Source organism: Tauraco erythrolophus, chromosome 20 (genome assembly GCF_009769465.1).
Source record: "Tauraco erythrolophus isolate bTauEry1 chromosome 20, bTauEry1.pri, whole genome shotgun sequence".
In the NCBI taxonomy this organism is placed as follows: domain Eukaryota; kingdom Metazoa; phylum Chordata; class Aves; order Musophagiformes; family Musophagidae; genus Tauraco; species Tauraco erythrolophus.
The window spans coordinates 1871680-1895447 of NC_141484.1; positions in this window are offsets into that span (position 1 = coordinate 1871680).

The following is a 23768-nucleotide window of genomic DNA, read 5'->3' on the forward strand; positions in this document are numbered from 1 at the left end:
CAGTCTCTCCACTGTGTTTGTCACAAATCAAGTTATTACATGCCGCATCCAACGTGACGCTGGTGTTACTCACCCATGGTTACTTTCCATCCAACTCACTGCTTCTGCAGCGCAGAACCAGTCGTGCCAGCTAACAGATGCCATCTAAATGGTGTGGAATGGACTTCTTGTGTGCTAGAGATGTTAGGTCATGTAAGTCCTTCCCAAGGGGTATAATTAGAGATCGCCCCACCCGCCTTCCACGTGTTGAGCTTGACAAGGCTTGCTGGGCTGCAAACCCCCTGGTAGGACAAGTAACCAGCTTGCGATGAAGCCTGCCCAGAGGGCTGGATGCTCCATGGCTGCGGCGCGGTGCCCGGTGCCAAATTCATGGGCCTCTCGCCTGTGGGTTTGCACGGAGCAGTGGTGACAGCCAGCTGGGCCACGCTCTCCGCTCACAACCCAGCCCCATTTGCTCGCTGCTTGCATCTTGCAACCAACATGGGCTTGGAGGTGACTTGTATCCCCCTGCTATGATGTGTTACCAGGGGGAATATACCCTTCTCTGTGCACAATTAGTTTGGCCATGAATATTTTCTGCTAAAAAAATCAGTCTCTCCAAACTGAAGATATTTTGCTTTTTCCATTGCTGCAGCTTCCTCCCATTTTCCAGTAGCATAAATAGAAACAGAATATTATTTTTATTTTAACTTTAGATTCTTATTTTGTGAAAGACAAAAAAAAAAAAAATGCAACGAGGTAAATGCGTCTGGCAAAGCCTTCACTTCCTGGAAAAAAAAAAATAGTCATCTGACTTGGAAGGATGTTTCCAAGAGAATACGAGAAAATGTAGGATCAGCTCAGTTTGGAAAGGAATTGCCATCTTTGATTGACAAGAGGCAGAGAGGAAACCGTTGTTCTTACTTACACACAGCCCAAACCTGCAGCTTATAAACTTCCCATCGCTCTCAGGCTTGTGGTCCCTGTTTCTTTTTGCTTTTCATAGAATCACAGAATGGGTTGGGTTGGAAGGGACCTCAAAGACCATCTAGTTCCAACCCCCCTGCCATGGGCAGGGACACCCTCCACTACACCAGGTTGCTCAAAGCCCCATCCAACCTGGCCTGGAACACTTCCAGGGATGGGGCATCTACAACTTCTCTGGGCAGCCAAACAAGTTAAGCACAAGATTTAAATCTGGGGTTTTTTTCCCCTTTTTATTGTCATACCTGACTCTTTTTCTCTCTCATGTAGACGATCAGCTTCTCAAAACTGGTCTTACATCCAGAGCCTGTGTCCTTGTGCCAAAATCTCCCAGCATATCCCAGCATCACAGCGGTATTTCAGCGCACAGAAGCTGCTGTTTCTGAGCTGTTTGTGCATCTTTCTCTAAAGTGCCTGGTCCAGGGCACACAGGGCTGATGTGAGCTGGAACTACACGTTTCTAGGTCAAACATCTCAGGAGAACTCTGATCCTCCAGTCAGAAACCCCACAGCCTTCAAAAGGAGAGGAGAATGCCTCCAGTTAAGCTCTCAGTGGGGGGAAAAAAGTCCTGTTTTCCTTTTAATTGATTTTTTAAAAACTCTGCCCTTCAGAAAAAAAACAAAACCCAAGGTGCATGGAGGTAGGAAACGGAGCAGGATGTTAAATACACAACCCACGTCAGCAAGGAGCTTGCTCTTCACCAGCCATCCACCCGAAATACCTGGGGCGAGGAAGGAGGCTGCGGAACGTGTTGCAACAGAGCGAAGCCATCTCGGAGCAGAGCTGCCACCCAACCGGCGAGCGGGGAAGGTGCCTTCAGCACCCACGTGTTCAATGGCTCCGCTTTGATCCCCGCGGAGCAGCACGCCAGAAGCAGGGTGAAAATGTTCATTCCAAGAAAGTCCCTGTCCTCACTCTGGCAAGTTTATTGTCCTAATTGACTTATGGCGCTCGGTTCTGAATTATCCGCCTTGCAAAAGTGAGTGGCACCAGTGATTTTCTGCTTTATGACACACTTCGTAAGAAATAATTTGAAAAAAATCATAACTAGCAGTAGTTTTAGATCACTGGTGCTCATGAACTAGCCTTAGTTTAAAGTATGGTGGAGAAAAGAGGGGTTTTTTTTGATGATGCATCCTTAAAACCGTGTCTGCGTTACTCTTTTCCCATAATTAAATTATTGCTTATAAGAACTTTTGCTCGGTCAGAAAGAGAAAAAAATAACAATTATAATAATTCCATTTCAGTGTTTTCCATAAGCTCCTAGCCAAGTTGGCCAATAACTAAGGCAGAGAGCAGGGGAAAAAAAAGGTATGTATTGTATACTCACTTAAAACTTGGCTAGAAATGACCTTTTATTGTCTAATTTTTTTTTCCATGCCCAACTTGGCTACTGGAGGCAAACTCATTGCCAAGTTTCTACAGTGTGTTATTTTCCTACGTGTTATGTGTTCAAAAACATTTTAAAAAGCTGCCCTCCAAGTGTTGTATGAAGGTTTTGCATGGACAAGGGCAGAGGAGCCTGGTTTGATAGCCTTACCAGGGAAGGTGCTGGTGTGACAAAGCTCGAGAGTTGCTTTTTTGGGTCATTTTTTTGATTTCCCCCCCCCCCCCCCGCCTCCAGTTCCCCTTGCAGCCCAACATGGCAAGATCTCCAAATGGGCTGTGCTAACAAAGGCAGCTGAAGACAGCCATGTGATGTTAATATAAACCTCCTCTGTCAGCTTGGAGAGGCACCAGGACATCGCCCCGGAATGCTTTCTGCAGTGTGGTGGCATGTGTCAGGCACGCTCCGCCGCGGCTCTCCGGAGGGCACGGGGCCTTTTCCCTCTCTCTGGGTCACTGCAACATGTGTCGTGTTGTGTCTGAGCACATCGATGGCTTTTTAATTAAAAAAGACAAAAAAAAAAAAAAAAAAAAAAAAGGAAGTGATTCTGGCTTACAACAAAACCCAACCCCAAAAGCGGTTCCTGTTGTTCTGGCTCATCCATAAGGATCCGGCCATGGCATAAGTGATACTTGAGTCATGATAAAATAAGAACTGCAGCTCTCTCCACGTTTCAAGGGTAATTTCTCTTTGAGCCCCTCGTTAAAAACACCACACTGGAATAAATATAAAGACCAGGGGCTCAGGCGTATTCTTATCTGGGATCGTTTCATTTCAGAAAAGAAGAAAAATGATTTTAAAATTTGATGCAATTTTTTTTTTTTTTTTTGTGGTCGTGCAGCTTAAGCTTGTGTTTCACTGCGTTTGCCTCAGAGACATGTTTAATTTCTTTCTTTTTATATATTTAATTTCAATTTCTGGTTTTCATGAAGTCCCGCAATGTTTTTTTTTGTGGTGAGCTGCCATGGTGTTACCAATGCATCTGAAATATTACAGGCAGAAAGACAGCCACTTGAAAGCAATAACGAGGGCAAGTCTGTCCTAGCTTTTATTTCCTATATGTATTTTGTCCTATAAAAATTAAACAAAGGGTAAAGCTTTCAGATATCCTGATCCTGCAACTGCTTATAAACACATTTAATTTTATTATTCAGCAGCACGAGCTGCATACATCTATAATTAGTGGTATAAGCTCTAGCTTTTGAACATAATTTAGAAATCCAGCTACGGAAAAGGAAATAAAAGTGCAATTTTCAGATGTACAACTGCACCTTGTGATACCAAACATCTTTGCAAACCCTGCCCCAAATGATATAGAAGCAAAAGTCCCACTAACTGAGGTAGGTGCCTAAATCAGTCAAATGTGGCAGAAGGGGACTGTATTCCCGGTGAGTCTTTTTCCATTTTATGGATCATCCTATTTTCACACGCGTATTTTTCACTCTGATGTAGATGGACTCACTCTTTGTTGGTAACCAAGTACATATTTAACTCTGCTATGTGCACTGCTGGCATTTGTTGGGTTGCTTAAGTGCAGGTCAAATCAGAGAGGACTTGGAAGAAAAGTGATGGAGACAAAACTGAGAGGGGAAGGGTCGCGTGCCGCGCGATGCGCACAGATGGCTTATTATCGCTAGGACCATGTGGCAGAATCCAAACTCATCTTGACAGTCTGTTCTCATGATACAAAACTCTTTCAGGGACTGCTGAACCTCTGAAAGTATCCGGGTGCGTTCTGCACCATGTTCACACTTCGCTGACCTCGCAGAAGCCTCGGAGTAGTTGCAGTTTCAAGTCTAGTTTGACAAACTAAGAGGCTTAGCGCAGTGCTGTGGTGGGATGGAGATCCAGCCAAATAGTTTGGTGTTTGCCAGATCTCTCAACCCAGGCTCAATAGGTTTCCGTAGGTTTCCAGAGAGCAGATGGACGTTTTGTAGGTCCCACCTTGCCTGGCATCTCTACAGGGTTGAAAGTAACTCAACAGAAGCTCTTCTCTGTGGATCAGTCCTCACCTTTCTCCTGCTCAAAGACTACGCAGAAAGCAAGAATCAGGTGACTGAAAGATTTATGTTGGAACTAGATCCCCGTGGATGAGAACACGAATAACACCTCCATCCCCTCCCAAATCTTCCAGGCCTGACCTTTCACAATCTCCATTTCCTGACCAATGGCTCCAAAGAAAATAGAGCTGCTCGTTGGTATTTAATGGAAATCTGCGCAAAACTTGTCAAAATACACCACCATGCCTGTCAGATGCCTGGGACAAGACCTCTACAGTAGTTTCCAGAAACCCAGTGCAATTACTTACATTTTAAATTATCTTTAATTGTCGCATGTGAGCTGCAGAAACATTTTTCCCCACTCTGAAGCAAGACCTCGCTATTAAGAGTCACCCCGTAATTGCGGCTGCGATCGGGGGACCGCGGCAGGTCGGCGCGGAGGTTAGCGCGGGGCGCAGCGGGGCCAGAGCGGCTGCCCAGAGCTGGTAAGTGGAAGTGACACGTCACGATAGTCCCATCAATTATGCAGGGGCAGTTTGGAGTGTAAACTTTTTAGTGAATCTAATTACCTCGCCAGATGTTTTAATCCAATCTCCTCGCCCCTCCTCTGCCATCAAATACCACATTGTTTATGGAGTTCCCGATATGAGAAAGTCACCTCAGCTGTAGAATTTGGAATAAACTTGTTGAGGTGTTGGGTTTTTTTGCAGGAACTGAGCATCCTTTCGCTATCCGAGAGACTATTCAGGTTCATGTGTGACTCCGTACTGGTGGGACTGCGCTGAACCAGAATGAAGGCGCTCACGAATCGATGAGGGTGTCAGGAAGGGTGCAAGACTGATGAAAAATAGATGAGATGGTGCAAATGTGCTCAAGAGCTGAATGACAACTTGTTAGCCTGGCAACGCCGAATCTACGCGGGCCCTGTCAGTAGCACGAGAGATGCTGCAGCAGATTTTCCAAGGCTGTTTGCAGCTTGACCTAATGTTCCTGCTGACACAGAACCCCGAAAGAGCAGCTAAAAGCAGCATTGCTGAATTCTCCTGATTTGCTCCCAGATTGCGCTCGATGTGAGCATGATGGGATGCACTTGCTGGTGCATCCAGGAGAGGGGATCGTAGTGAATTAACTCCGCGCACGGATGAATGATGTTACCTTCCAGAAGCGTAGAGCAGGGAAGGAGCCTACCAGCACTGGGAGGAGTTTCCTCATCATTCAGTGAAGCGTGTTTTTTGGTTTGGTGGGAAATCTCGGTGTGGGCGTGCAACACATTGACCAATCTTCAGCCTGGACTGCAGCACGTGGAAAAAAATCCCCGTCTTTGACAACTGAAATACCTAACATGAAAAAGAAAACAGCCCCAATCAGAGGAGTCTCAAACTGCTCTTCGTTAACTCCAGTTGTACAATTTGATGGTCTTTGTTTTCACCAGCTTATCACGTGAAGAGCTGCTTCTCTTGCCTTCTTGCCCTGTCCTGTTCCTGGGTGAGGGAACATTCAGACCTGTACCAGGCACGACTCCCGTCGCGCGCTCGTGGGATGGAAACGCGCAGAGCAAACAATGAAACGGGGCTGTTTGTAAAGCCTTCAGCACGTTAGGCAGTGGAGAAGAGCCCAAGTTTCCATGTAAAGGCCTGAATGGACAAGAATGATGTGAAACACATGGAAAATATGGAAAATGTGGAATAAGTAATAAAATTATAAATAAAACAAATACAATAAATTGGGAATGCAGTTTTACTCGTAATGATTTGTGTTCCTAGTAACCCAAGACTCCCTTACCTTTGGAAAATTGCATGTTTTTCCAACGGGGGAGCTGCCTGCAGGTGACAGGCCTGACGGGTTGTGCGGTGGGTTGGATCATTGAAGGGCTCAAGCGTTCAGCAGGGACTCAGGGCTCCAGCAGCCACGCATAAGCCTTTTCTCGGACAATGACTTGCATCATGATCTCAGGAAAAATCACTTAATCAAACAGGGGTTAGTGTTAGTGCAGGAATTTTGGCCAGAAATGAATCTTGGCTTGTTCTGGGTAGCAAGATTTGCCTGGCGGAGTTACCCAGGTGCATTGTGCTGGGTTTGCTTCTTCCCCTGGGTTTTCTTGGTTATCAGTGACAGCACTTCATGTGCCTCCCTCCGTGGGTGTGCCCTCCCAGTGACAGCCCGTGGGTGTACTGGTGGGATGGGGACTCCAGTTTCTCATGGCCATGAAAGTTGGCAGGTATTTCTGGATCTCATACTGCAGGGTTGTGGGCAAAACCTCTGCTTTTGTAAAACACTCTCACAGAGGGTCTCTTTAACAACTTCAGTATCTTTTCAGCTCCAGAAAGGAATGCTCAAAAGCTGACTGTCAAAAAAAATAACAATAAAGTGCTTGTCTGTTTTAACCACTGCTGATGCTCTGTCACTAGATTAATAATAGCTAGTGTATAGAATAAGCTTATCAAATTTATGAGATATGGCTTGTACTCATAACCAGTCAAAGGGGCCAGCACAGCTAAGGGCACCTGTAGCAAAAGCCAGTAAGACTTGAAAGAGTGATGGGGCTGGACTTGGTTGCCTCTGACTCTTTGTCCCACTTAATGAGGTACCAATTTCAGTGTAGTCTATTGGAAATGGCTTTAGCACAAGCAAAGAAAAATGTTTAAATTCGTGACTGAGAGCCAGTGGAATTCATACATAGTGACAGGACACGGGGCAATGACTTTAAACTGAAAGAGGGGAGATTTCCATGAGATCTATGGAAGAAATTCTTCCCTCTGAGAGTGATGAGGCACTGGCACAGGTTGCCCAGAGAAGTTGTGGCTGCCCCATCCCTGGAAGTGTTCAAGGCCAGGTTGGATGAGGCTTTGAGTGGATCTAGTGGAAGGTGTCTCTGCTCATGGCAGAGGGTTAGAACTAGATGATCTTTAAGGTCCTTTCTGACCCAAACCATTCTATGATTATTTGATTTTGTATCCAAACGGACCATCTAAAAGGGCAGCAGAAACCTGGAGGAGTGAAGAAACTTGCCCGAAGTCACTATGAGAACCAAAGCATGCACACAAAGCGAGCCGGGGCCCTGCTCTTGCAGACACAGCACCATGTTCTGAGACAATTGAATGTTGAGTTATATGAAACTGTCCCTCTGCTGTATGTCAACAGCTTGAAAAAGTGTCCTTTGATATCACTGTGATGATTCATTTTGCTGTGTTAGCAATACCAGGGGAAAAAGGGGAGGGAGGGAGAACGAGCAGCACATGAATTGCAGCTATTCTTCAAGGTGAAGGATCTGAATTTCCATTTCCTTGTGCCATTAGGACTGATATGGGTCTAACTGGCCACTGTATGGTGAAAAAGTCCCTCCGTGTGCCAGTATTGAAAACTGTTTGCGCATTAGCTGGAGTCTTTGCCAGTGAAATAATATCGTCCCCTTTGTTTATTATATTGAAACTCGATAAAAGAAAGCGTCAGAGGGGGAAAAAAATAAGTTTGCAGTGTGAAATGAATGTTCTCGTCTGGGCTCCAGGATGCAGCCGTGAGTAACGTCTGTGGCATCGCCGGGCGTCCTACTGCAAAAACAAGTCATTGTGCTGCAGCTGTGATCTGGGGTGTGCTGGGACAGTCCCTGCTTTGCCAGGGGACCCCCACACTCCAGCAGTGACGGGGACCGTTCCCTTTCAGGGGCATGGTGACAATGGCATAGACCTTGTAAGTAACACAAGTCCGGATCCAGATGCTCCACACTTATTCCCCATGTAAGCTTGTTTGAAGCTCAGCACTATCTGGGTGCCCCAGCATTCAGATTCCACCCCCCCCCCCCCCCCCCCCCATTCTCTTGTTGAAAAAGTGACTGCATGTTGGAGCTGTTCTTTGCAAAAATTAGCCCATCTTCTGTTCAGAAAAGCCCCCAACGACTTGACGTGTCCTTTTCAAATGAGAAATGTAGACTGTATTGTCAAATTGCTTTACAATATGGTGGCAAGAAACCACTTCAAATTAAAAAAAATCAAAGCAAATCCAACATGAAAACAAACCCCAAAACCTCCCCCCCCGCCCAGCCAAGGCCACAAGGGTCCCTGTACAAAAAGGGATCTCAAAATCTCACATGGCTGAAATACTGCGAGGTTCCAAAAGTATGAAGCAACATCGATTTGTAAGGGGGAGGAAAAAGCATTAGTCACGTTGTAGATGCTTTGGGCCAGTCCTCACAATTTTATTTCACATCTGTAAGTGTTGCACTGAGGGCTCTTACTCGATGACAGCGGACGGAGGTGTTAATGCAATAGGAACTGTAATAACAGCAACACCACCACCACCACCACCACCACCACCACCACCACCACCACCACCACCACCACCAGCAGTAGAAACATTGGCATCCATCTCACCCAGCTCAGTGCACACATCACCGACTATGGGACTATATGGATATTTTACCTGGGCAGCTATAACATGGGAATGCAGGAATTCAGAGGTAGCACAAGATTTCACTTTCTGGATCCTGAGCTGACACAGCTCTGGGAAGGAACAGCCAGTCCCTAAGGATGCTCTTGTGTTTCCTTGGGTCCAAGACCAGTCCAGCACCTTCAATATTACCAGCGCAGTCTTTCAAGACATTGTTTTTCCAGAAGAAAGACATTGGCTAAATGATCAAAAATAATAAAAGTTTATTTGAAAATGAGGATCCTTCATGTTTGTTTTTTAGTTTTTAAAACTTCAGAGGGTGTTTCAGATCATAGTTTCTGGTATCAGTGTAACAAAACCACCTTGGGTTGAAATGAAAGTTGAGATTCACACGACTCCAAAAGCTAGAATTTTACAAAACAAGAAAAACAAACATTCCCCTGCCCCAGCTTACAACGTGGCAGTTGGAAATGTAGAAATAACCTTGCCTTCCTGAAACACTGCAACTGGTGAACCAGTCTCTTCTCGCCTGTACTCCTCTGAAGGATGGGTGTCTGTCCTTTTTCTCGAGATGAAGGCTGTGACAAAGGGATACTCTGGCCATTTAATATAAAAACCAAGGCATACTAAAGAGAAAGAGCTCCTTCTGGCATCAGAGAGCTTTTTAAAGCTTGAGAGCTGGGGATCCTAAGGGTTAAAAGAAGAAATCATCTTCCTTTTTAAATGTGTGTGTTTGCGTGCACAAGAGCCCAACCTAACATTTCATCTTTGCTAGCAAGCAACACACACACGTGCTCAGCGTGATCCAGGTCACTTTGATTTCAGGAGACTTATTAGCTTTACAGTGCTAATGGAAACCAGTCTGCATCTGGGGTGGAGCAGTGTGGTGAAGCGGGAGGCCGGGAGGGGGAATTTGCTCTCCGAGGTGTTGAGTACTAAAAGTGGCAGCAACTTCGGGCAGTTCCTACCAGCAGCCTTGCTGTGGCTCGCTGGGTTTCTGGCAGAGACAGCGGTGAGCTGAGCCGGGGCGCAGCCCCCGCCGCTGCCGGAGGACATCCCACGGGAGATGTCCTGGAGAGCGGCGTGAAAGAGATCATCTCAGCAGCTTTTGCCTGGAAAGGAACAACAAACATGTTTTGAAATGGGTCCACAGGTTTGCTGTTCTCCTACTGAACAGCCCGAGGTGCCACTCAGTGTGTTGGAGAAGCAGTGGCTGCTGTGTAAAGACAGCCCAAAGAGGATGGCTGAAGAACAGTCTCTATCTCGCTGCCTCCTAACCCGGGCAACCCCTGTGATTTTCCATGATGGCATACGTGACCCGGGATTGCTCCTCACCCTTTGCACCCGCGGCTGCTGCCAAATCCCTCCAGGCAAACCCACATCCCTGTTTCCCTCCGTGGCAGAGCTGCCCGAGCACGGCGAAACCGCGAGACTTGTCCCGGAGCAGTTGTTTAAGGCACCATGAATTAACTGGGGACAGTTGTGGGGTAATGCACGTGCTGAAACGCTCATCTGCTACATGGTGAGGTCTTCAAGCTTTTAAGTCTTTGCTCTGACAGTCTCACAATTAATAGGAGCTCTGAGGTGTTGCCAGTGCCATGTGCTGGGTAGTCCTTAATTGCTACTAAAAGCTAACCCCAGCCCAACTCCAGCAGTCACATATAGTGCTTATAGACGTGAGACAAGGGGGGTCTGTGCCATGATAGACCAGAGAAGGGCATCGTCACTGCTTGCAGCTCTCCAGCACACACGAGCAGCCTCGTACCCCAAAGCTGCTGCTCCAGGGCTCAGCTCTCCAGATTTCCCCCCCTTCAAAAAGACCTTTTCCCTCCTGCCGCTGCATCCTCCCACCCTTGCCAGCATCCCGGGAAGGATGGCTCCAGCTTCTGGTAGATCTCCAGCAGGGAATTAGCAGCCGGGGAATTGCCCTCGGCTGCAGCCGCGTGGGAGCTTGCGTAATGTTCTGGTGCTATCAGTCACACTGCTCATATTTACTTCTTTTGGCCCGATTCTCTGCCTGCTGAATAAATTTGCAGCTGCAGAGGCTGAGCTCCAGTAGAAAGCTGAAGGATTTACTTCCACCTATTGAAAGGTTTATAGCTGAGAAATGTTAAGTTACACACATTCTGCTGCTGGAGATGCATCCTCCTCCTCCTCTTCCTCCCCCAGACACTGCTGGGTTAAGGGGACTATTGCATCACGGACCACACTCGGCTGCTCCTCTCATCTCCAGAGACAAATTCCACCTTAAGCACCGTTGGAAGGCAGTAATTCCAAGGCATATCTTGGTGCTGGGAGCAGAGAGCGGTTCCTCGCTGCACGCACGGCAGAGACACCTCATGGGCACTGTCTGAAGATGAGTGGGGATGAAAAATTCCTCCACGTGCTATTCCCAGCCATCTCTGCTCCATTAACTCTGGTACTGGCCCAAGCATCTTCACTGCGGATGCATGTGTCCGGAGGAAGGTTCCCCGGTGCCTGCTGCAGCGAGGCACTCTAGAGTGCTTTTCTTTGACTAAAAAGGGTCATTCTGTACAACTTTCAAATTCACAAAAGCTAAATTATGAATGTATTTGTCTGCGTTTGATTTACTACCAATAGGGAGAGACTGTGCTTTTGTGGGCAGCTGAATCAAACAGGACCAGACCCTGTTCCCTGTCTGAGCAGCCCCTCGGAGCAGACACCGCCTTCCCTGCGCCGCGGAATTTAGCACAGGGCACTTGTATTACTGCAGCTGCTCCAGCCCCTGCTCCATTAATTGTCTTCTCTGCTCGATGCTACCCTGAAAATAATAAAAAAAAACCACCACAAAACCCAAGTAAGACAGACAGTAGCACAGACAGCACACAAACAGAATAAGGAAAGCAGACAGGTGGGGAGGGAAAAGGCATCTGAGGAGCAAAGCAGTTTGCCAAAAGAAGAAGATGTGGCTGAGCAGAATGGAGAACTTGGGTATCTTCACCCGAGTCAGCATCACCACCCACAAAGAAATGCTCCGTAGTTCTGTCTGTCTGGGCAAGGGTGGGCAGGACAAGGGCAGGTTTCTCACCCAGTCAGTGCCTCCAGCTCTGCAGGGCTCCCAGCATGGCCTTGTGCCTGGGAAACCGTGAGACAGCTACTGGCTTTAACCCCCCCCAGTTCAACGACACATGGCAGAGATTCACAATAACAGAAATGAAATCCCTGAGATTGCTTGTCCCAAAATTCCCTCTTCGCTGTCTCCTCCTGGCTATGGGATCTGGGGGGTCTGGGGATATTTGGAGCAAGCAGGGCTTGGAGGGGAGCTGCTCCCTGAAACCACGCTCAAGCCCGTTGGATGCTCCCCCCATCCTTGGAACTAGATGATCTTTGAGGTCCCTTCCAACCCGAACCATTCCGTGATTCTATTCTATGATTCAGGACTCCAGCCCTCACTCAGGCTGTCTTTATTCAAGCAGTTGGTCCTTCACAGATTACTTCCAGGCCCCTGGAGGGTAGAAACTCTTTTACCTCTTCTGGCCCTGAGACTGTTCCAACAGCTGTAACTATTTCATTTTTAATTTACTTGATACAACTTGTCTCTGCTTAATCCATCAGGACAACTTTGAGGGTTCCTGACCCATAAATCCAGAGTGAGGATGGTGATGGGGATTGGCGGGGAGGGAAAAGAAGGGGGAAAAATAAAGGAAAAGAAAAAAATGCAAAGGATTTTGAAAAATTGCATCTAAATCGTAGCCAAATGTATTTTCCGAGCTTACTGCAAAATGTAAGACTAGACCCAGCAAAACAGCCAGGTCTCACCTCAGTGCTTGGGGTCTCACCTTTGCTTTTGTCATGGGGACATCTGCTCTATACACTATCCTTAACTTTTTCACCAGCTTAAACCTAAATTTGTCCAGAATGGATTTTGTTTTTTCCTGCTAACCAATTCCTGTTAACACCAACACTGAAGAGGAAAAACTGCTTTGCATCTTCTTTACATAAACATGCACGAATGGGTTTTACGTGGTGAACTCTTACAGGCAAAACATCCCCTCCGTCAGGTGCCACGTCCCCTCCGCTGCCCACCCTCGAAGGCTCCGTGCTGCTTTTCGGGTGGGTGGTAGGACTGCTCTAAATCAATCAGCTGACATTAGGCTCATGGCTAATTAGCTATGGGTGGGCACGTGCTTTGATTATAGGAAGAACCTCAGGCGATGACTTGTGTTTTTAAGGCCCACTTCTACACGTATCAATCATCTTTTGACGTGCAGAGCAGGAGGGGAGAAAAATAAGCTGCAATAAAAACAAAAAAGAAAGAATTCTAAAGAAAGAATTCTGAATTATTAATGGGTACATGAGGGTGTGTATGACCATCCGGCTGCACCACAGTTACGGCTGAAATGAAGAACACACTCTTTACATCGGCGTTAATAACGAGAGTTTCTCTGGCTTAGGAAGAAATCCAAGAAATAAATTTTTCCTTTACCATCCTCCGTGATTTTAAGCAAGGAGAGATGTTGCCTTTTTAGGGAGAAAAAAGGTGAGATGCCTTATCCCAGGGAGACTTGATACTCCTCAAGCTATTTTAAGCTGAGCTAAACAGACATCTCCCATCAGTGCAGCTCCTTCTTTGGGAGACGTAAAATCACACGGCATCACCCACGTCTGCTGCTGCCTGTCTCCTGGCCGTGAGAAGCCACGGGTCTCTCTCCTGCTCTTTTCCGATAGCCTGGATCTCATGAGACTGAGTTTCCCCTTGGGCTGCTGAGCATATTGTTGGTTTTTTTTTTTTTTTTCCCAAATCAGGTGTTATTTTGCCACGATTAGGGCCATTTCGCTGCTTTTTTCATTGCACGAGACCATTTACCAAAGCTTTGCCGCGTGTGTGCATGACCCATGTGTTCGCTGCTCTCTTTAACTGGCTCCATCGCTCCTTCTTCCCTCCTCCAGAGGTTACCCAAGTGTGGACAGCAACGCTGCGAAGACAAAAGTGATGCTAAGTGAGAACACTGCCAGTTGGAGAATTGTTCTGCCTCAAAAAAAAAAAAGAAAAAAAAAAACAAAAAAGAAAAAAAATACCCACCTCTTCAAAAACCAGCGTCTCCGTTGCGCACTTTCACTCTTTCACTTCAATTTGGGTAACAATGCTTCCGTTTATTGGGAAAGACAAGAGGGATTTTTTTAGAATTACATGTAGATCTAGAAACCATATAGGAAAGGTTCTAATTATAACTATTAAACTCGGAGAATAAAGGGACACAGTATTCCTCGCTCGCTCGGCGGTTAGAAGTTATGCAAGACTTTCTGCGCTTTAAAATGTGTAGCAAACGAGGTGATTTTTTTAAAGGAAGAATTATTTTTATTTTATTAAACTTGCCCTCAACATTGTTCTGCTTCAGGTGATTGACTTTCCCTCTTTCCTGAAACTTTCTATGCAGAGCAGATGGGGAAGAAGTTTTTGTGAGACATGCCAGAGGTGTACTTTAAATAACACTAATAATGCTAATAATAATCCAGGTCCTCTGATGTGCAGACTCTGATTGCTTTACTCCTGGCTGCTCCAGTTAATTCTCTGAGACCATGTTTTAAAATTGCTGGGTGATGATTATCCAGGGAATAGGGATTAGCATGGTGGTTTGACTGCTTGTCAAAGCCTTAAAATAATACACAGATTAAAATAATTTAATTTTCCCATCAATAATGAAGCAGATGATTTTAAAGCCCATGTAACCTCTAATGGAAAAAACCTGCACCGGGTAATGAGAAGGGACAGATTTTCTGAATGATCTCCTGACACCTGTCTCAATCTTAGTTTAGTCTGATTTCTGCAGAGAGATTTAGCAATATCTATAGTACTCAATTAAAGCAGCTCATTAGGCTGGCAATCTTATTTAGTATGCACATATATTGAGAATTCAGTGATAAATGTAATTTATTTAAAGTTTAGTAATAAACTAAATACAATAGAGTTAATCACTCAAAGCAAGCATCTTGTTCCCCTGCCAAAAGAATCCCCAACCACCTTGGGAAAGGAATGATTAAACAAATGAATTAAACAAATCAAAGTTTTCCACTGAAACTTGCCCATCCAGCCTCAAACTGCTCCTGTCCTTGTGGCAACTGAAAGCAACTGAGGCTGGAGCAGAGGAAGAGGAGCAGCTGGGGAAGGCTGTGCCCAGCTCAGATCTCTTCTGAGGGAAAAAAACAGTGTTTTCCCAAGGAGGGAAAAATATGTGTCAAAAGAAGGAAGCATCAGGGCCCTAAGTCCTCTTGGTGTTAAAAGAAAAGGAGAGGAAAAGATGATGAAAACACTGATAAACAAGTACCTGGATCACGTGCAGGACATGGACATCACTCTTTATTATCTCCTAGAAAATAATTCAGTCGAGAAGCACAAGTGGCAGTGCTCACCCAGCTACCCCTGCTCCAGATGTGTCTTCCCCACTGATCCCTGGAGGGGTTTGCTGTCTCGGATGCTAGAAAACACCCACTGACCTTGAGAAATCGTGCGTGTAAATCCCTGTGGTACAAACTGGGCTCCACGTGAGCTTGACCCACCTGAATCCAGCTGGTGCCTCTGAAAAGCTCACCCCAAGCTGAGAGCAAACCAGGCTGCCCTGTGCCCCTGGTGGCGCTGGAGAAGCATCATCTGTGCGTGGTGTAGCCTGGCGCAGAAGATGACCTTGGTTTCTCGAGGGACCAACTCCACATTGAAGACAGAGAGAATTAAAAGGCAACAACAGAAAAAGAGCAGTGTCATTTCAGAGAAGCTGTGATGCAGGGAAAGGGTTCAAATTCTGTGATAATATCCCTCAGTGTAACAGTGATATTACAGAACATCAGTAACATCCATTTTCTATTAATTACATTATACTATATCATATTTCATCATATTATATCGCATCATATCATATCTCATATCATATCTAGAAAAATGCCAATAGAGTCCTAACACTGAAGACGACTCTAATCAGGAATACCAGAAACAGAGAACTACTTTTTCTTTTTCCTTTACTTTTTTGCAAAGGAAAATTTTATTTTTTTTAAAAAGTACCATCTTGCTGCTTTAAGCAGCTACTTCACCTTGCAGCTTGTCCAACAGGGAGAGCTGCTGCCCGGCGGTCAGTGCCTGGGAATGAGAGTGAAGACACCTGGATTACGTTAATGGTACCACCACCGACTCATGGGTGACAGCTCTGCACGGAGAGGACAGCTCTCCTAAGTGCTTGTTGTCAGGGGATGAGTTACTATTAAAGAGGTTTTCCAACAAGGATTTCAAACAGAGAGGCTTTATCAGATGACAATAAAATCCAGAGGGAGGAGCCAGTGGTGGAGCCCAGCTCTTGCATGTTGTGCGTGTTCTCACCTGTGGAGGAGGAGGAGGTCAATGACCACCCTATGGTAACGACCACCCGATGGGCATCTGGGAGAGAGCGAAGGGTGTTTTGTGGAGGCAGAACAGAGAAACCAGGGACACCCGTGAGTCCTCGCAGCCACGCGAGTGGCCCTGGATCTGCTTTGCGTGTTGATTCACAGCTTGGAAGAAGGTCCCAAACCACAAATCCTGCAGACAACCGCTGTACCAAGCTCATTTACTCAGCCTTCATGCAGGCAGTTAGGCTTTTTGTCCATTATTCTATTTATTACCAGACGTGAAAATAATAACTCCTTCAGCTGAGGCTACACAACCACAGTCGGTCAATTCAGTCCACGGTGTAGACGTTCTCCTGGACTCCCTTCTGACTTCAAACTTTCACTGGATGGTTTCTGAGAACAACTTTTCCTGTCTTTGCTCAGCTAGGAAACTCCATCCCATCCTGGCAGACAACGATCTGGATGCAATTTTGCACATTATAGGCCTGCTCTGTGAGACTACAGCAACAAATACGCCTGGGGATGATGCTGTTAGCACGTGCAGAGCTCCAGTTGGTACAAAACATGCACTTATTTCCAGCAGTTTGGGTGTTGGAAGGCAGCACGTAGATTCTGTGACGTCCCCATGAGTTGCAAAGCCTCTTTGAGGACATTGGTCCCCAGCTGCAAAGCATTTCACAGTAAGAGGGTGTCTGAAACGCCAACAACTGAAGTGACCTGGCAAAGCTCAATGCTGAAACCTGCTGCCCCACACAGGTCCCCTTGGCAGGGGGACAGGAGAACCAGCAACGAGATGGATATTTGTCACAAAGCTCAGCATGATCCTGGGAGACCTCCAGGCTACATAGGTGACTAAAGGTGCAAAAGGACATTGCTCTGAGCAGGGCAATAAGTCTGGTGGGACTCTTAGATACGTTTCTGATGTGTGACAATAAGAGCAGAGCAGCCTAACCCAGCTCTCTGGCTACTTATCTGCTGGATGGGGCTTTACTAAAGCTGGCTTGTCTCAGCAAGCACACCATCAGGCCAATAGTTAATCTCCCAGGTACAAAGTTGGTATTCAAAAACGCTGGAGGCTCACTGGGTTGCAAAAAAATCTCCAAAAAAATAACTGGTTGAGGAGCTTTGGTACAGGAGTGACTGGATATTTCAGCAACAACCACAGAGGCAGATTGTGGTATGGCTCTACGCGGTGGGCTTGAGCTTCCAGATGCAGTTTAACGCATCCCCATCACCAAGAAAACCACTAATGCTGAAGTATTTTTTTTAAAAAAAAGAAGGCCTGTGTTTCACTGCTGCAGAGATTTCCCCTCAAGTCGCTAATTATGAATCCTACAGAATCAAGAAAAATGCATTTATGGCTTTAAAGGTGTCACGACTTTGAATTGCGCTACAGAAAGCCCAGGTTACAGTTTCATTTCTCTTCCCAGATCTCGTTTGCTCATTAATTAGTGCTAGTTTCAGGAGATTAGATGACTTTTTAATGTTTCCCATGTAAAAGGAACATAAAGTGAGTTTTTTGGTTTTGTTTTTTCCCCTTTGCAAATGGAAAAGTAAAGAGACCTTTTTCATTTATACGCTATTTTTTAATTTTCTTTTGAAAAATGTTGCCAGTACCCAGAAGTGTCAAATTCTAACACGCAGAGGGAATAATGTTGTTTTTTAGCTGGTAATAGCCTGTGTTTTTGTGGCTGACTATTGGGAAATTTTTAACATATTTCTTCATCCTGTACTTTCAGGAGATGAGATGACTTTTTAGTGTTCAGGGTAGAAAACCCATCAAGAAAGTGTATCTTATTCTCAATAATTTTGAGGATATCTTTTCCTTAGAAAGCAAAAGTAATTACCTAATTCACACTGTTTGTATATATGTCTTTAAGTCCATTTAACAGCCAGAAACCTGACAATACAGGTTCTTCCATGGAATTCAACTACTTGCATACTTCACTTAGGATTTCAGGGGCTCGGGACTTGAAGGTGCACGAGGGGCCAGGGCAGCCCTGCAGCAGGGGGGCTCACAAGCCGTGCCGTGCACCCCACCTGCTATTGTCTGTGATTTTCAGAGCATTTGCAGTGTTGGGTCATGTAGGAAGACCATTGGCTTTGCTGGAGGTTAAGGATGTTTCAACACTGGCCAGCTGAACCTTTCCACCAAAGGAAACCCAGAACATACTGGTCCCTGTGCCTTCATACAGAGATGAAAACCATCAGTGAGCTAAAAAAATACCTCATGGCATATCCTCAAGGCAGCTTTTTCTTGGTAAAGGTAGTGCAGAAGATATATTTCAGGTATGGTGGGTGTGGGCACCCAAAAGACATGGCTGCACACCATGGAGCACCATGCAGGCACCCCAACACTGACCCAGCTGTGCTGTAGAGCGATGCCAGCTTTAGTTGGGACCAAAAACTCATTAGCTCAGGGCTGGAGCTGCGTGGCTCCGAGATTCGGAGCTGGCTGGGGGTGGAGAGGGAGGTCTGCTCTGCGCTTCGAGAACTTGACTCCCAGACCACACGGGTTTGACTTTGTGCAGCCAGGAATTCAGACTGAATTCCTAGAGCTTGTGAGCTCTTGTGCCGTTGCTTTCCATCAACACTGCAGCTCCTCATCCTCAGCTACGACAGTGGGGTCTGATTCTGCTGGCTCTTAACCCAGCAAAGCCCAGGAGAACCCTCAGTAACTCTGTTGAGGTTTCTGCTCGGGGCATTGCTGTGAGAAGAGAATTAAACTGTGGTACTGTGAGCCAGAGATGCTCATTCTAAGCTCTGATGAAATTCTCAGACTTTGGACCAGCACCCAGGCTTGGATGCTCATGGCAACACCCTCGTTCCTATGGCTCATCCCACTGAGCATCTCACATGTGTGTCTTTACCATGGCAAGTGCAGCATCGCAGCCCATGGGATCAAAGGGGCTGAGGATGCTGAAGGTCCTGAACACCCCACAGGACTTCATCCCTTGTTTTCTGGGTCACCTCATCAAAACCAAGAGCACTGTGCAAGCCCTGGGACACGCAGCAGCCCCATGTATCCCCTCTCTCCATCTCCACATCAGCAACCACCCTTCCCAGCAAGCCAGCCCGCGATGCCACAACTTTGGCCCACTGCTCTGCGACATCTTTCAACATTTACTTCGTGTGACTCAGGACATCAGTCCAGGCCTACTTCTTGATCCCACTGTGCCTATGAAACAAGCCTCTCCGGGCAGTTTCCTTCTGGGAGTAAACTGTCATTTTTCACCACATAAAATTTTATAAGTTTCAAGCAAATGGAAAATGGATTTTATTATTTTATTTTTTTTTAAATCTTTTTTTTTTTCCCCTTCTGAATGTTTTATGGCTGCGAAAACAGAATTTGTGGTTTGAACTGTTAAGGTTTGATGCAGAGGGCTATGGAACCTTTTATGTAACCCGCTGGCCTGAATAATTATCAAAATATTTTGCTTTCCACTCTTTCTAAGCCTCTGCATCAGAAAAAAAATTGCATATGCAACCTTTTGACCACAAAATAATACTACTAAGAAAGCCCCCTTCAGAAGCCGGGCAGAGGTGGCCCCGGGGAAGGTCAGTAGCTCCCAGCAGCGGCCACAGCGTTGGGGCTTATCGATCCTCAGGTGGGGAGAGGGGACCTGGGGGATGCAGGAGTGGACCTCACCTTGAGAGGGTCTTTTGTGCAAAACGGCTGATTTCAGAGGATGAGGGAACTGCTCTTTGCCAAGATCAGTGAGATGCACAGAAGAGCCACGTCTGGCCCAGCTGACATCGGGGACAACTTTCAGGTTTTCGAAGCATAACATCCTACACAGTCTACATCTCTGAGAAGCACCTTGGATCATCTCCTCTACTCTTCAGTGGAAGACAATTTATGTTACTGTTATCATTAGCCTGACAGTAATATTTAAAATCCATCACACAAGGTGTGGTAAAAGCCAATATCTGCAGTTACAAAGCTTACACAGACAGATGGGATTTGCACACACAGCATCAGAGATGGAGACAGACCCCAAACCCAGCACCTGGTACAGAGAACAATTTTCATAATCAAATTAAATATCAGCAGGGAGGAGTTTGTCTCCATGCTCCAGGGCAGGGTCAGTGCTGGGAGCCCCATCCCAGCAGGATGTGATGCCCTTTCTGCCCTGATCCCAGTGCACACAGACCCACAGGGAAATGGGAATGCTTTTCTAGCATCCATAGCATGAAGTGCTGACAACTCCCCCACCTCCAGTGCTTGGCTGTTATTTTACTCCCAGAATGACTACAGTCTCTTAAAGACTAAAAGGCACTTTTAAAATAAAAAGCACTTCCACTGCTCCCTGCAACACTTTTTACTGGTTTATATTTACTTATACTGCTATATCTTTAAATAATACTTTTAGCACAAAAGTTGATGTTATGTATTTTTGCATAGCAAGTAGGGAATTGCCATTTCCAATCTGACCCATTAATCTTTAAATGGAAAGTCAGGGGTTTGATCACATTAATGTAGTAAAAACTACATCGTTCCTTTCCTAGAAAAACGTGTTGTACTTTTCTCTTCCAAATTTCTTCAGTTCTCTCAGCTTTTGAACAACATATTCTGATTGCTAAAAATCCCGAAGAAATGTTAAAACATTTTTCTTTTTAATTAAGAACAGTCAGCAAGGATGATGTAATTTCTGACCAGCTCACACAGAGATACAGAAATCCCTTCTAAAACCTAAAGATGCCAAAGGCTGTTTTAAAAACTCTGCCTGAGCTCAATTCCTTTTGATGCAGTTGCAACTGTGAAAACTCAGGGATGCTCTGACTGCCCTGGCACAGATCCCTCACAAGGGACAGCCCGGCTCTGCAAGCAGCAGGAGGATGCCCCATCCTCAGCACAGCTGAAGTCTTGTGGTCCAACCCCACAAGCAACATCCACAGCATTTCGGACAAGAATTCATCAGGAATGGCTTAGTTATGGCTAATTTTACCTTGGGGCAAGGGAAATGGGCTAGATGACCTCTGAGGGTCACTCCCCATCCTACAGTTCAGGATTTTTCATGCCTCCAAAGAGGGGGGGGGGGGGGGGGTTAGCTCTGGCCCCTGTAGCCCCCCAACATCCTCTCCTCCGGGCTACCTGCTGCACAGGGCAGGGGACTACAGCCTTGTTCTGCTGGCAATAGCTCTCAAACACACACAGTCTCAGAGTTTGGAATGGAACATCCTCTCTAACATGAAGATACCTGCTCTCTGGCATTTGCAGAATTATCTTTTTTTTTTCCAGGAGATTAGGTGCTGGCACTCTTATTTCCACTTTTGCCTTTAAAGTAAAATAAGCCCAAAGAAAGCTCTTTTTTTCCTGTTGAGCACTCCCAGTGAAAGGTGGGCTGAGGACAACCAAGGCTGCAGAGGTTACCAAAGCCTTTCTGCACATGTTTAGCAGATGCCTGTCCCACACCGAAGGTTTCTCCCCCCCCCCCCCCCGAGATGTGACCCACTCTCCCCATTCACGTGGTCCCCCATGAGGCATCTCCCAGGGCAAGTTTTCACAGCCTCTCAGTGCCACCATCCCCTTCCATGTGCTGAAAGTAGGGAAATATGGGGGATTTTGGGGTGGGCTGCCCTTAGCACATCCTACATGGAGCAGAATGGGAAAAAACTCAACTGTTCCTTGATGTAAATTAGTGTAATTCAGCCAAATTCACAGGACTGCAGCAGTTTGGACAAGAAGACAGCTCAAGCCTAGATTCCACCCTTGCACCCAGGGTCAGACTTCGGTCCTTCTTCTGCATTACAGCACTAATTAGACAGGGTTGTTAAGGAAAGGTGACGGTGGGGGTAAGAACTGGGAATTTGTCACTGATCTCATTCTTGTGAGCACCCAGAGCAGGATAAGAATGGGCAGAAATCCCAATTAGATGACTAATTTAGCTCCTTGAGCAGATCTTAGCCTTTGGCCCTGGAGCCAGAAGCAGCACTTATTGCTTCTGGGTTTGCCATGCTTGGTTGATTATTGGTTAATTGAGGCTTTTCACTGAAAGGCCTGGAAACACTGGCTAACCTGGAGGAATGTCTCTTATGCCCTGGAGCCATCCTCACTGGCTCTGCCTCCCTCCTGCTTCAACCAGCAGTTAAAACGAGCTGAAAGCAGCCGGGGGACAGGCCTGAGGCCATGGCCAGACAGAGGAGGGGTGCCAGGGAAGAAGGGGGACTTCAAAAGGTTGGTGTCCATGGGATGCTCCCTCCCCTCCTGCTTGCTGTGCCTGAAGCCATCTGGCTGGGCACAGCCAGACAGCCCCACTCAATTACCCAGATTTAATAAAGAACTAAATGAGGCCACTGATTGCCACAGCCACCCCCCAGCACAGGTCCATCCGTGCTGGAGCTGTGATGCCTGCCAGGGTGCAGGGGTTTCCAAAGCCCCTTATGGGCAGGGATGTGCCAGCATGGTGGCATTCCCACTGTCCCCATTTGGGTCTGGTGGGACCAGATCCTCTACGTTCAGACAGTCCCTAAAACCAGTTTTCACATCACCATGGGAAGCCTCATGTCCATCCTCCCTCCCTTTCTCCACAGGTCACTAATGCACAGTTGCTATCCTGAAGTGTTTTGGGAGGTTTTGCCAAATCCTATAAAAAAAACAATCTCTTCCCCTCCTGTCTATAGGAAATCTTCTACAGCACAGTCTGGTTACGTTCAGCTGGAGTTCCAGTGCCAAGCACTGTGCCCTCCCTGCCTTTGCCTCCCAAACCAGGCAAATGCTCCAAGTGTTTCTTGCTGCAGTGGCAGAAATGCATTACACCTTGGGCAGTGTCCAGAACAAGAGCATTTTCCTCCTTTACAGCACTAACTGAGAGGTTTATAGGCCTACAAAAAAAATATTCCATAGCTCCTAGGGCTTCCTATAGTGTTGCACACCGTAAGGATCTATTTTCTGAAAACACTGAATTATGCCATAACTCACTGCAAAATGGGGATTGGAAGCAAGGGGACAGGTCTCTTTCCCAGAAAAAAAAAAAAAAGAAAATCACCCAGGATGCAGGCAAGTTTTTGTGCTTGTCTCCCAGACATGATGAAAGCCTTCACTTCCAGCCCCAGATGTGCTGCTCAGTCCCAGCTGTCCCCAAATGAGACTCCCTTGAGCATCTGCTCATGTGCCATATCCCTCTACACACTAGTCATTTCAAACAGGGGCTTGCCTTTTTTTTTCTTTTAACCTCAAAAGTCAGCCAGCTGTATTCCTTGGTTATGTCAACCTTGAGCAACACTACACATTCAGAGGAAGTTGAAAAATGCCAACTTTTTATGAGAAAACAAATGCAATGGAAGTGATATTTTTCACAATGGAGCAATGAATCCTCTGAGCTCACACACTTGATGCTCTTTAGTCTGCACCTTTGTGAGCCTTGGACCTGGAATTTGGATTTTGGGACCATTATGAATAATCATGAAGACCAGAAATAAGCCTTATTTTCATGGGGAAAGCCAAAAATCTTTCCACTATTGCTTACCTTCAGAGAGGGACTTCCAACCATAACATCGCATGCTGGGAAGCTCACAATCAATAACAAGTGCTGGAAATAAGGGTGCTCCTTCCTCCTCCTCACTGCGGTTCACTGTGAATTTCTGTGTGTCTAACAACTTTTAGCAGGTACCTTGTAACAAAACAGTCTTAAAAAAAAGCTCTGCTCCACAGGATCACGGTGTAATTTTTTTTTAGCCTGATTAGTGGGTTTTTTTT